Source organism: Myotis nattereri (genome assembly GCF_964212035.1).
Source record: "Myotis nattereri genome assembly, chromosome: 16".
In the NCBI taxonomy this organism is placed as follows: Eukaryota; Metazoa; Chordata; class Mammalia; order Chiroptera; family Vespertilionidae; genus Myotis; species Myotis nattereri.
Window position 1 is genome coordinate 15,756,593 of NC_138091.1, and position 15,038 is coordinate 15,771,630.

Below are 15,038 nucleotides of genomic sequence, written 5' to 3' on the forward strand. Positions count from 1 at the left end.
AGAGGAAGGAAAGTCAGCTCAATGCGGGCCCTCCGGCTCTGGGGCAGTTGTCAGTCTTGGGGCACGGGGAGGGAGAGAAGAGGAGGTAAAGGGGTGGTGGAGGACACCTGTGACCTGGGAGAAGTACGTAGCACCAAACACAGCTGCTCCAAACACGGCTGCTGGAGATGGAGGAAGAAGGAAGCGTGAGATGCCCCAGGCCAGCACCGGCCCCTCTTGCAAACAGGAAAGCACACCGATGCTCTGTGCGCTGACTGTGCTTGTTTAGTCTCGCTCATGCATCTATAGGCATCGAGGGGGCCCTGGGTCTAAGTTGGGCTCAGAGTGGCTGGGTTCGAGCTGCAGGTTGGGCTCCGGTCTGCTGGGTGGGTCCCTCGGGCACCTCAGGCCGGCATGTTAGCACTAGAGAGGAAAGCAGCGACAGGTGCTGCCTCCTCGGGCCTGGGCCTGGGCCTGGCACAGCATCTGCTCCTAACATCCAACTGGCCAACAGTGAAGAGGCACAACAGCTCTTCACTCGGCAAATCTCATCCACCAGTTCAATAAGCTCAGCAAGTCTCCTACAGAGTAAAAACAAAATTACATGAGAAGAGCACTTCACTTCATTTCCGATTTCTTTCCAAAATTCCATAACCCTACTCTAACGAAGAAGATATCGGATAACCCCTGTGGGACATTCTACGGGATAATCTGACCATTTCATCGGCCAGTCGGTGTCATAAAAAACAAGGAAGGACCAAAGGAGACTCAGGAAACCTGAAAACTAAATGCAATGTGGTACCCGGATTGGCTCATGAAACAGAAAGAGAGGATTAATGGAAAAAATGGGTGAAATTCCAATAAAGTCTGGAGTTTATATTTTAAAACACACAAGTACCTCATTGTCAAACTCCTGTGGGGAGCGGGGGGGGGGGGGTGCGGGGAGGGGGGAGGTAATGAAGAAAACGTAAAGACAGCTCAAGGAAAAAAATACATGTTATCATCAAAGGATCAACCATAAAACTGAGATCTCTCTTCTCAACAGTAACAGTAGAAGCCAGAAGACAACAAAATGACACCCTCAAAGGGCTGCAAAACCCCATCAACCTAGAATTCTATACCTAGTATTGTCCAATGATTTTTTAAAAATTATACACTGTTCATGAGAGACATACTTTAAATCTTAAGAACACAGAAAAACTAAAAGGATAACACCATGCACACATGACCCAAATATCAAATGTTTTTAAGGCAAGAAACAAAAGATAAAGAGGGACATTTTATAAAGATCAAAGAGTCAATCCAACAAAAAGATATCACAATCATGAGTCTGTATGCATCCCATGACATGCGTTTCAACTATAAAGCAGAGACTGTTTCTACATCTCTACAGCCATAGTGAAATACTTTAACACACTTCTTTCAATAGCTGATAGAACAAATAGACAAAAAACCAGTAGTGATATAGAGGATCTGGACGAAACAATTAATAAATGTGATCTTGCCTGTCTGGTGTGCCTCAGTGGTTGAGCATGGACCTATGAACCAGGAAGTCATGGTTCAATTCCCAGTTGGGGCACATACCCGGGTTGCAGGTTCCATCCCCTGTAAGGGGCATGCAGGAGGCAGCTAATCAATGAGTCTCTTTCATCATTGATGTTTCTATCTCTCCCTCTCCCTTCCTCTCTCAAATCAATAAAAATATATTTTAAAAAATATAAATAATCCTATCCTGTATAATAAAAGGCTAATATGCAAATAGACTGAACAGCAGAACAACTGGAACAACCAACCAACCAAACAACTGGTCACTATGACGTGTGCTGACCACCAGGGGGCGTGTGCAGAACATGGTGGGCATTGGCCATGGTGGGATGGTGGAGCAGGTGAGTGGGGTCGCCAGACCAAGGCAGGGCGCCGGTTGCTGTCGTGGGGGCGAGCCTCTGGTGGTTACTGAAAATTCTTTGCTCCCATGCGCCACAGTCCCACCTGACACTTGCACCTGCTGATGGCGCCAGCCCCGCTTGCACCCACAGCTGGTGCCGGAGCCACTGTTCGCACCCACTGCTGGTGCTGGTCCCAATCACTCGGCACCATCAGCAGGTGTGAGCGGCAGCTGCCAGCCCAGATCACCCCTGAGGGCTTCTCCACCACCCCCTGCTCTTGAGGGACGATCTGGGCAACAACCGCTGCTCGCACCCACTGACAGCACTGGCCCTGCTTGCACCCACTGCTGGCGCTGGCGCCAGCCCCAACTGCTCCGTGCCGTCAGTGGGTGCAAGCGGGGCTGGCAGGAGTGGTGGCAGCAGGAGCAGGGCTGCCGGCAGACAGGGGACAGGGGGCCACAGCAGGAAGGGCCGAGTGGGGGTGTGGAGGATGGGCCAAGACCCACTCCCATGCCTACCACAGCCTCTCGACCCACAGTTCCTTTCAAGGTGCACGAATTCATGCACTGGGCCCCTAGTAAATAAATAAAATAAATGTGATCTTTTTGAAATAGAAGAACACTGTACCCAACAACAGAATTCACATTACTTTTAAATACAAATAGAATATCAAATTTCAAATGATTGAAATAAACAAAGTATGTTCTCTGACTACACTGAAATTAGACTATAAATAAAAATATTAGCCCTAGCTGGTTTTGCTCAGTGGATAGAGCGTTGGCCTGCTGACTGAAGGGTCCCGGGTTCGATTCCGGTCAAGGCCACGTACCTTGGTTGCAGGCTCCTGGCCTTGGTCAGGGGCATGGGCCCTAGTCAGGGACATGCAGGAGGCAACCAATTGATGTGTCTCTCTCACATCAATGTTTCTTTCTGTCTCTCCCTCTGCCTTCCATTCTCTCTAAAAGTCAATGGAAAAATATATCCTCGGGCGAGGAATATATATATATATATATATATATATATATATATATATAACGAGAAAATCCCAACTGCTTGGGAATTAAGCACCCCTAAATAATTCACAGGTCAAAAAAATAAATAAAATAAAAATGGAAGCTAGAAAATATATTAAACTGGTTAATAATGAATATATGATATTGAAACTCTTAGGATGCTAAAGCCATGCTTCGGAGAAAATTTATTTCCATAAAAAGCATATCTTAGACTGGAGCAATAGCTTAAAATCAATTATTTACATTTACATCTCAAAAAGCCAGAGAAAGAACAGTTGATCAATCCTCAAGAAAGTAGAAGGAAGGAAATAAGTGTGATTACAGAAATCTATAAATTAGAAAACAACATACTAATTGATAAACCCCAGCAAGGCTGATGAGAGAGAGAATTATCAATATCATGAATGAAAAAGAGGTCCTACACACACTAAAAAAGATAATAAAAAGATATTACACATTCCCTAATAAATTTGGCACTTTGGGTAAAATGAAGAAATTTCTCAAAAATACAATTTGCCAATTTGACGAAAGAAATGGATATACTGAGTAGGCTAATATAGTAAAGAATTTGAAACCATTATTTTACTAATTAGACTGGAATCCAATCATCTTTTTCCTGTCTCCGTTGTAACGCATTTCCCAGAAGATCATACAGTTGAAACCATGCAGCATGTCGCCTTTTCCGATTGCCTTCTTTCACTTAGCAATATGCACGTAAGGCGCTTCCAGATCTTCCCGTGGCTTCATAGCTCATTTCTTTCCGTTGTTGAATAATATTCCACTGTATGGATGTACCCTGATCTGTTTATTCATTCACCTACTGATGGACATCTTCGTTGATGCCAATTTGGGGCGATTATGAATGAAGCCGCTATAAACATTCATGTACTGCTGTCCGTGTGGACATGGATTTTCAACTTATTTGGGTAAATACCAAAAAGCACCATCACTCAACCATCTGGTATAAGCATGTTTAGTTGCAAAACAAACGCCAGGCTGCCGTCCAAAGTGGTGGTGGCCCTTCTCACCCTCACCAGGCGGATGAGCGCTCCTGTGGCTCCATGGCTCCATCGGCACCTGGCGTGGCCAGCATTTGGGGTGCACCCATGCCAGTGGGTGTGCAGTGATACCGCTGTTGTCTTCATCTGCGACTCCCCAGTGGCCGTGACGCTGAGCACCTTTCCGTGTGTTTCTTTGCCAAGTGCATGTCTTCTTTGGTGAGGTGTCTGTTCAGGTGCTTTGCCCATTTTCAAATCGGGCTGTTTGTTTTCTTAATGTCAAATTATGTTTTCTCTGTGTATTTTGGATACCGGTCCTTTTGCAGACACAGTAAATGTTTTGCAAATATCTCTTCCAGTCTGTGGCTTGTCTTTTCATTTCCGTAACAGTGCCTTTTGACAAGCAGATGGTCTTCATTGTAATGACGTCCAATTTAGCAGTTTGTTCTCTTCTGGCAGCTTGGAGCGTCCTCTGGGGCTCAGAGTGTAGTGGTCAGTCACCCTTCTCAGACCCCTCCCTGAGGTCCCTGACCTGCAGTCCATGTGCCCCCCAGAGGCACCGCCCATACCCCTATCTGCTCCAAGTGGAGGCACCAGAGAGGTGTCCAGCCCCACAGCCTCACATGCACAGGAGATGAGGGTGGGTCCACAGCTGGGTGCCTCCCCCATGATCAGACTCCCATCCCCCTGTCACCCCCGGCCCCTCCAGCACAGGGATGTGGCCCCTGCCCTTGGAAGAGGGCTTCTTGCATTTCTGGGGAGGAAGCTGCGCCCTACTTTCTCATTTCCTCCCCTTCTATTTCTTCCCCCAACCCTGCCCCTACCTCAGGTCCTCCCGGGAAGGGGCATGGTCCCCACCTCCCCGGGGGGTGGGGGTGGGGGGTGGGAAGGGTGGGCACAGGCAGTGTGATGGAATTTCCATCTAAAATGGAACCAGAAGTGTGAAATAGGAAACCCCATGCAGAGTCAGGAAAACAGAACTCAAGGACCAAGAGAGACTGGTTTCCCATAAATGCCTGGTTAGGAAACAGATAATACTGGGATTTTCTTAGAGGGAGCTGGTTAGGGGTTGCCTCGCATCAACCTTGGGAAGGGTTGCTTATGCTGTCCAGAGGCATGAACAAAAACCCACCCAGGTTGGGTTAATCTCACAAAGCACGCTGAATTGAGCTGTTTGTCTGCAGCGCTTTTTCAAGGCTGGTCTCCATTTTAACAGACTCCAGCTGAACTCTCCCTCCTTCCATTCCCTGCTCACAAATACCGCCCTCCCAAACCCTCTGCAGGCTCCCCTGTACCTTTACAGTTCACGTGGCCCAAATTGCAATTCCTTACTATCACTGAATAAACTCATCTTTTTCACGGTCTTGAGCTTGTCTTCATTTACTTCTTTACTGAAGCTGATAACAGGCAGGTGGCAGACTGTCCCCACCTGTGTCACTTTAGTTCTCCCTTCTGTGCAGCAGGCACACACCTGTGTCCCAGCTCGGACCACAGCCCCCCTGCCTTCGCTCAGGTTGCCCTAGCAGAATACCATGAGGGGGGAGGGCTTAACCAGCAGGCATTCATTCCTCACAGTTCTGGGGGCTGGGGTGTCCAAGATCGAGGTGCTGGCAGATTCTGTATGTGGGGAGAGCTCTCCTCCTGGTCTGCAGACGCCACCTTCTCGCCGTGTCTTCACAAGGTGCGGAGAGGAAGCTCTGGCCCCCCTCTTCTTACAGGGACACCGATCCCATCATGGGGACCCTACCCTCATGATGTCATCTAAGCCTCGTTGACCCCCACCAGAGGTCCTACCTCCTAGTACCGTCACCTTGGGGGTTCAGCCTATGAATGCTGGGAAGACACTGTAACATGAAAACAAACGAATCCACCTTAAATGGAGGTGGAGCTGCCGTCCTGAGGAGCTGCCTTGAGAGTCTCCGTCTTGTGCTTTTTGAAGGTTAAACAGGCACAACAACCTCCGGACTGGGCCCAAGCAGCACTGTACCCCAACCACTGCTCGCAAAGACATCTGCTGATACGATGACTGCGAAACTGATGACTATGGGGCAGGGGGTGGGGGGTGGGCAGTGCCCAGAAGGCTTCCACAGTAAACATGGAAGAGGCTTGCACAGGAGCACGCTAGGAGGGGGATGTTAAGAGGGGGGTGCTATGAGGGGGTGCTAGGAGGGGATGTTAAGAGGGGGGTGCTAGGAGGGGGATGCAGAGGGCAACTCGGCATCTTCCTAAGCAGGTACGTCCTTCCCCTCACGGCTGACCTGGGGCCACACCAGGAGCTGCCTGCTTCTATTACCACCTGGACAGAGCCCTATAAACAGCTTTTCTTTGGCCAACGCCGACCTGCTTGGCTTTGGGGTGGCTGCACTCCAAGGTGAACAAATCGTTTCCTGCTTAGAAGACCACCACTCTGAACAAAGAAGGTAAACATAAACCAGACCCTGGGCCAAAGTGCGTGGTGTTTGCCTCTGGGTCTGGGTTCGTACTGGCTTGTGGGTAGTGCCCAAGATCCTGGCCATAGAGTTGGGCAGAAGGGCCATGGGAAATTGGCCTGTTCAGATGCTCAAATGGGGCATGGCGCTGGGGAAGTCACACGGGAAATTTGCAGAATGCATTAAAGCAGTGCATGTCAGTCAGATGCATGTGGTGACTGAAGGTGATGAGTATATACCAGTATGCTTGCTTGCGGTGGCCTCCTTGGTCCATGGACTGCAATAAAGCAGAAATGGGTTCCATCTAGACCAGAGGTGGGCAAACTTTTTGACTCGAGGGCCACAATGGGTTCTTAAACTGGGCCGGAGGGCCGGAACAAAAGCATGGATGGAGTGTTTGTGTGAACTAATATAAATTCAAAGTAAACATCATTACATAAAAGGGTACGGTCTTTTTTTTTTTTTTAGTTTTATTCATTTCAAGCGGGCCGGATCCGGCCCGCGAGCCGTAGTTTGCCCACCGCTGATCTAGACGCATTCCTCTTACAGCCCTTGAGGCACAAAATGCCAGTAAGAAGTGTCCTGCTGCTCTAGCCATTTTGGCTCAGTAGATAGAGCGTCAGCCTGTGGACTGAAGGGTCCCAGGTTTTATTCCAGTCAAGGGCACATACCTCCATTGCAGGCTCAATCCTGACCCTGGTCGGGTGCATGTGCAAGGCAACTAATCGATGTGTCTCTCTCATGTTGGTGTTTCCCTCTCTCTCTGTCTCTCCCCCCTCCTTTCCACTCTCTCTAAAAACCAATGGCAAAACATCCTCAGGTGAGGATTAACAAGAAAAGAAGTGTCCTGGGCTAGACATGGGCACTGACAGGAATAGACGGACTCTGGACTGTGTGTACCAGGTGGTAGATACGAATGCTCAGAGCGCAGCAAAAGAGCCAGAACAGAAGATCCTGAGCCAAGTTAGGCCGCCAAGCTACATTTTCTTAGACCCAGGGACACATCCTCATACTCAGAGTAATGGTTCCATAGGTAACTGGACCGGCCAATTAAAGCAATTAAAACAGCTGGAGATATACCTACATAAAACAGCTGGGCTTGTTTCCATGTCTTCGGGAGTGTTTGCTCACAGTCACCATGGGGGTGCTGAGGGTGTGGCCCCACTAGGTAGATCCCTCTGCTTCTCTGATGGATCTGGGGTGAGGGGTGGGGGGGAGGCAGGAAGCCGGTATGACTATGCCATTCGTCCCACCATGGGGAGGTAATGGTATGACTATATATTTTTCTTTCTTCCCCACATCACAACTTTTTCCTACCTGAGGTAGTAATTCCAGAACCAGGCTGCAACTACAATGGTCAGAAGCAGGCATGATTTCTAGGCAAGAAATTATAAATATGCTTTTACCCTTTTAGGTCAGAATCCCTGCGGCCCTGACTGTGTGGGCCGTACTTTCACTCCATCTGGCACAAATGGGGTTAATGCTGCAGGTACCCGTATGGCCTAGTGGTAGAAACCATCCGTTAGTCCTGTACGGATGGGGAGAAGGGAAACTAACAGCTGAGGGTAAATGAATGGAGCCATGGGTTATGCAATGAGAGAAATCCAATCTTTTTCACAAAAGGCTCTGAGCTCTATGATGAGAGGGTGAAGCTGAGACCATTCCTCGTTTTGGAACCTGAAGCCTGCACACCTGTGTGGCCTTGCCCCAGGGGACATGTTCATCGTATGATATGATGATGGACCGACTAATTATTGATGACTAACAGGAACTCCAGGAATGTGCCAGTACCTTTGACCTTTATTTTTCAGGTTCGTCTACCATCATTGCAATAGGCTCTAACAATCACTGGCATTGTTGGTAAAACTGTAAGATCGATGTGGATAGTCAAATACTGGGACATGCTTTTAAACTAAAAACCTACTAGATGTACCCCACACTCACTCCTCCAAACACGAGGTATATTCATGTTGCTACTATTGCTTTATCTGTTACATAAATGCTGCACCCAATATAGATGCTCAGACAGGTATGATCATGTTGCCATAAGGTAACCAAGGTCAAAGGCCAGGAGAGGGGAGGGCAGACAGAGACTGACTCCAATCAATTCTGCCTACAGATTGGAACCCATAAAGATGATGGACGCGGAGGCTAAGCGGGTTTCTGTTTGGGGAGTCCACTGATGTGCTGGGAGGGCACGGCGCCCTGACCCACAGAGAGAGGGCATGCAAGCTCCGCTCCCGGGCCCTCCCAGACCTCAGCCTACACATAGCCTTGTAATAGCGCTGGAACAAGTACAGAGCTTTCCTGAGTTCTGTGAGTCATTAATAGTGGATGTCAAGCTTAAGGTGTCATGGGAGCCCCTAGATTTATAGCCCATGCTTTGGAAATGTGGGAGGCCTGGGGCCCCCCGCATTGTGGCTGGTATCTGAAGAAAGGGCAGCCTTGTCAAGGACTGGGTCCCTGACTTGTGGGCTCTGATAGTGGCTCTGGTGGTTAGTGTCAGTCAGAGTGGCATGGCAGTGCCAGAAAGAGGACACGCTGCCACCCAGAAAGCGATGGTGATGGGATTCTTTATGCCATTTTGCTCTGTAAGGGGGCTAGAACTCCAGGGGGAAGACGCACGCATGTGCACACAATCACACCACATCAGCTCACATACCCCACCCCCGTGACATCAACAGGGACCCTCTACAACCAACCGCCTGTGGAAACGTGGCCCTGGGGCTTTATCCAGAAAGGCACTTCCCTTCGCTGCACGATGAACCCTCGCTCCAGCAGGAAGCTGGCACTGGGTGGTTCTAAGCCGGCAAGGAAGACTCACCTTTCTCAGCATCTGGATTTTTTTTTCCTCAGGAAGCGACTGACCCAGAAAATGCACATTTTTTTGTCTCTCTTGAGGCCACCTGCACTTCCAGGAAAGAAAGCACCGATTGTTGGGCCAGGCAGTGTCCTGGTTCCCAGGCCCTTTGTTCTCCGGCTGACCAGAGGGGAAACAGTGGTCAAGACGAGGGAAACGCTAAGCAAGAGCCGAGGACACACACACGCCAGGAGGATGTCTCTCTCTCAAGTCTATCTTGATGGGCAACCACAACGTTTTTTGGGTTTTTTAAAATATGTGTTTATTGATTTCAGAGAGGAAGGGAGAGGGAGATAGAAACATCAATGATGAGAGAGAATCATTGATCAGCTGCCTCCTGCACGCCCCCAATGGCCCCCCCATGCCCTTTACTGCCTCTCCCCCCCACCACCACACCCCCCGCAACCCGGGCATGAGCTCTGACCGGGAATTGAACCCTGACCTCCTGGTCCATAGGTCGACGCTCAGCCACCGTGGCTGGGCTTGCAACCACAATGTTCTTAATCAAAGAGGATAAATGGCTGCTAAGAAACGGTCGTTCCCCCCTCCCTCCAGCAGTGCACACGGGAGCTCCCTCTCTGAGCGCCTGTAAACTGGCCTCGGCTGCCGGAAGCCCACCCTTCCAGCCACAGGGAAGCGGTAACTAACCCTGTGATGCCCATGACCAGGTTTTCACATCTGATCTCACCGAGTAAGAACAAAATTACAAAAGCAACATTTCTTTTGTTTTTGAAGGTAAAACATTGTTAGTTTTATTCTCCGTAAACCACAAAATAGTGTTTGGTTGTCCAAACATCACCAGTTACAATCTTGCCAAGAGGTTGGGGAGGGTGCAGTTAATCGGTGGCCAGAAGTCCTGAGGAATCTCTCTAAAATTCTAACACCCAAATTAGAAGACTTGGGTAAGGGTGGTGTTGGAGCTGGCAGGGCCCCATCCTGACCCTCCAGGAGGGCACCGGGCCCAGGACACCGCGTCCTGGCCGCATTGGGTGGCAGCTGCTGGGCAGTGTCACCTCCCCGGGGCCCGTGGCATCTGGCGACAGCCTATGAGACCGTTCCAAGGATCTCAGCCACTCAGCAAAATCTAGGGACAGACGGACGGGGAGGTGCTGGTCTGGGGGTCAAGGTCTTCCAAGGGGGTGGGTGTGGGGTGGGGGGCTCAGGCGGCCGCTTCAGGGGCCCACACTTGCTCCGTCCACCCTGGGACTTGCTGAGAATGAGCGGTGAGTCATCCTGGCCGCCCCCCACAGCGCACCTTCTCTGCCTCCAGGGCCTGCACTGGGGGAGCAGGGCAGCTCTCAGGGCTCTGTGGGTGCCGCTCAGCTTCGCCATCTGGAGGACCCAGCCGAGTCTGCAGGCTTCGCTCCCACGCTCTTCCACGCCCATATTGGTCACCTGAGCTGCTGGGGTGAGGCGTGGCCGGTGCCACAGGCCCTGCTTCTGGGCAGCTACCTCCTCCTCCTCCTCCTCATTGCCTGACGGGCCTGAGGGAACTTGATGACACTGACTCGGCTGAGCAGGGGGTCGCTTCAGCTCTCAGATGGGCTGCTCCGCTGCCCTGTCCTCCAGGCTGGGTGGGGTCCTGGGACAGCAGGGAGCCGCTGAGCACCTTCTCATGGTCTGGGCGTCTTCCTGGGCCTGGAAGCAGAGCAGGGGCTGCACCTGGTTCTCAGGCAGCCATGGGGCCTGGAGTTGGGGGGCAGTGGGAACAGCAGGCTCTGCAGTCGGTGCCCAGGCACGTCCAGCACCCGCAGCCGGCAATGTGTCTGAGGATGGCCAGGCGGCTGACCCTCAAGGACAGGACACCGAGGGCCTCACAGCCCCCATCTGGCGGGGCAGCACCTCCAGGCAGTTCTGGTCCACACTGGTGTTGGCCAGCTTGGCCAGCTGCCCCAGGAGCGGGCAGCGCCCTCAGCGGGGTCTCTGTGAGGACCACTCTGACAAGTTCTCACAGTCCTCATGCCCCGGGCGGCTCTGGCCCACCTGGCCCACCCTCGGATGGACGTATGGACAGCTGCGTCAGCTGACCCGGCCGCCAAGAGCCACTGCGGCGGGGCCTGGGGCATCAGCAGGGTGGGAGCAGCACCAGCGCCAGCCCCCAGGCAGCGTCCAGCCGGGTCTCCCACATGTCCAGGCGCACCAGGCCACGGGCTCCCGGGCTCCAGAGGCAGCTGGGTCCAGTCCAGCCACCGCCCACCCGAGGGCGTCACCCGAGGCAGCGCCTCCACATCATTGCCTCCCAGATTCAAAGGACAAGGCCGCAGGCAGGGACTTAAGCGGGTTCAGCCGGAGCTCCAGGGCCACCAGGTGGGCGAGGTTGCCCAGGTTCCCGGGGAAGCGTCTGCAAAGCTAGGGCATTCAGGGCCAGGTGAGCCAGGCTGAGTGGAGCCTTCGGAGGCCTGCACAAGGGGTTCCCGCTGTGGTCCGCAGTGCCCAGGGCCTTGCAGAGCTCGATGCTCTCGGGGATCTCGGGGATGTGTGCCGGGACATGCCCAGCTCCGCCAGCTGCATGAACTTGGCCGCCTCCGCTGGATTTCATGGTTGCTCGGGCCCAGCTTGTGCAGGTTCAGTGCCGGAAGAAGGGCTGGGCAGCTGGTTGGCGTGCAGGTGCAGCTCCTCCTGCTGCAGCTGTAGCTGTAGGTCTGGGGCAGGGCCCCCAGAGGGGGTGCCTCTTGTCCACTGACTCCACATGCGGGCTGCAGCGCCACAGAGGGATACGCTTGAACTTGGAGCAGTGCCTGGGTTCAGGCTTGGTGGGGGAGGGGTGGGTTCAGCCCTCTGGAGCAACCCAGGCACCTGGGTGGGGAGGGTCGTGTGGGGCGAGGGCAGCCAAGGATGCAGCAGCACCCGACCAGGCCCAGACTCTGAACACTCAGAACCGTGGGACGTTAGTGGCCTGGGGAAGGGGTGGGGAGTAAAAGGGGGGGCAGAGGGCACTGGCTCTCAGGAGGTGGGAACCCCGGTGGTGGCCCCTGCATCCCTCTAGCACCTCAGGTTCTGCCCTCCTGCCGCTGGGCTGCAGTGGAAGCCACCACTACTGACCTCGGGGCTGCCCCTGAAAGCAACATTTCTGTCTCAGGAGCCATCTTACCTTGGCATTAGAGGGGGGGCCCCTCGTCTGCCCTGCCAACTGGTCCTCTGGGGAACCAGGATGCAGATGAACTATCAGTCCCTTGCTGGTACTGCTCATGCGTTCCTCGAACCCAGCTACGCAAGCGTTACAAAAAGGGCTGTTGGACACCAGGCCAATAACCAACTAGAACCAGGAGTTTTTATTGCCACTGTCCCTAAGTTGTGTATCTCCCGGGATGCCTAGGGCAGGTGGTGATGATGCTGGCATGGACCACTAACATATCTCCTCAACCTTGTTTGCTTTCCATTGATGTTAAGGAAACCCCAGCAACAGCTGAGGTTGACCAGGTGGCCCTTCTGTTGCCTCTGAGCTCTCAGACTCTGTGGGCTAACCAGAAGCATCTGAGCTTTCTGCGTGCTGTGGACACATCCGCCAGAGGCTAACATGAAAAGTCACAACCTACCAGTGGTGGTGGGGCTGAGAGCAAGCAGACTCTCCCAGGGCAGGTGTGAGCATCCGATGTGCGCTCCATTTAGAAGACTGAGTATAAGCATCCCGATGTCCCAGCGATTCAGTACAGGAATGCTCAACAGAAAGGCACGCACCTGTTCCCCAGAAGACATTTACAAGAATGTGCAAAGCAGCATTACTCCTAATTCCCCAAAGCTGTGAACTACCCAAACCCTCATGACAGCAGAATGTGCAAACATATTCCACCGGTTTCAACAAGTGCCTACTGTACCGTCATAGGGAGGAATGACCCTTTAAAATATACAACCATCTAGCTCAGTGGTTCTCAACCTTCTGGCCCTTTAAATACCGTTCCTCAGGTTGTGACCCAACCATCAAATTATTTTCGTTGCTACTTCATAACTGTAATGTTGCTACTGTTATGAATTGTCATGTAAATATCTAATATGCAGGATTGTCTTAGGCGACCCCTGTGAAAGGGTCGTTCGACTGCCAAAGGGGTCGCGACCCACAGGTTGAGAACCGCTGATCTAGGTGAATCTCTCAAACTGGAGAGTGGATGCAGCCAGGCACTAAAGGAATCATGATTTCCTTTATTTGCAAGTGGTTACCTTGCGGGGGGTTAGGGGGGTGTCATTACAGGAAGGAGGCCTGATGGAACTTCTGGGGTGCTCGGTTCCAATCATGTATTTTGATTTTTGTCTTTGGTTTTTAAATCTAGGGGAAGATTATGCAGTTTGTGAAAATTCATAGAGCTGTTCAACCATGATATTAGCATGTTTCGGCACATGTATAATACATCAATTATAAGTTTTTTAAAAAGAAACAAACAGTATGTTTCAAACATGTTATGAGAATCTCAGCACTGATGATGGTTGCAGACAGAGCAGTGGAGTCACCTGTCACAAAGCCAAACTCACACCTCTCTACCCAAGTGCGGCAATGACATTGGGGCATCTGCTACACAGCACCAGACGCCCCCGCTTGCTGCAGGCACCTGGGTTCTCCTGGTTTCACACCCACTGAACCTCATGGCCAGGACGGCCCCGAAGCAGAATTGTCTAGCACTCACTCTGAATCCTTAGATACAGACACAAGAAGCTTTTAAGCACATGAAAAACAATTCTCGGGGCATTAAAAATATCTATTGGGTTTTATTTCTTTGTCAACTCTCTTATCCACCTGTAAGACATTAATTCTCCATGTTTTTATCCACATTTATGGAGCACATTGCATGCATGCCTGCTGCCCTTTTCAGTGACACAGTGCTGGGGGTTACTCCGGCTGCTTCCTCCTTCCTCCACTCCCCCTTCTTCCTTAATAAGAGGACCCTAATTTTTTTTTCAGGACAGCGATGGGCTCATGTAAAGTGAGTGCCGACACGACTAAGTTAATTTAGTCACGTATGATGCCAAGAGCAAATAATTTGTTTGCTTTTCCCTTCCATAGAAACAGGTTCAAATGGGAGTGGACACATGCTTTCACAAAATGCACATCTGTATCCCATCCTATTTTATAATGCAACTGTAATAAACGGAAGGAAATGAGGGGAATCAACTAAATATAAGATCCTGGAGGGGATAAGGGTCCATGGATTTTCAGATAATTAGAAATTCATGCCCTAGCCGGCTTGACTCACTCAGTGGATAGAGCTTTGGCCTGTGGACCAAAGGGTCCCGGGTTCGAGTCCAGTCAAGGGTACTTTGGTTGCAAGCTCCTCCCTGGCCTGGGCCCTGGTCAGGACAAGTGCAAGAGGCAACCAATCGATGTGTTTCTCTCACATCGATGTTTCTCTGTGTCTTTCCCTCTCTCTTGCACGCTCTCTAAAAATCAGTGGAAAAGTATCCTCGGGTGAGGATTAACCAAAAAAAAAGAAAGAAAAGAAACTCATCAATACTGTTCTGTCACATTAGATATCCAAGTGCTTGAAAGTCTGTAATAGTCAGAATTGTAAATATCTTAAATATTTTTAAAACTTCATGTAGAATTAAAAACATAGTCAAAGACCCCTGATCGGTGCAGCTCAGTTGGTTGGAGCAGCGTCCCGATATGCCAAGTTCTGGGGGTTTGATCCCCAGTCAGGGCATATGCCCAGGTTGCAGTTTCAGTTCCTGGTCAGGGTGCCTATGGGAGGCAACTGGCCCACATTTCTCTCTCACGTCGATGTCTCTCTCTCTCTCTATTTCTCTCTCTCTCTCCCCCTCCCTCCCTTCCTCTTTCTAAGATAAAAACAACTACAACAAAATGCGGTACCCATTGCGGCTTTACGGTGAGTACACAACCACTGGAATTGCTATAATAGACACTATCAAGTGATGACGTGGGTGTG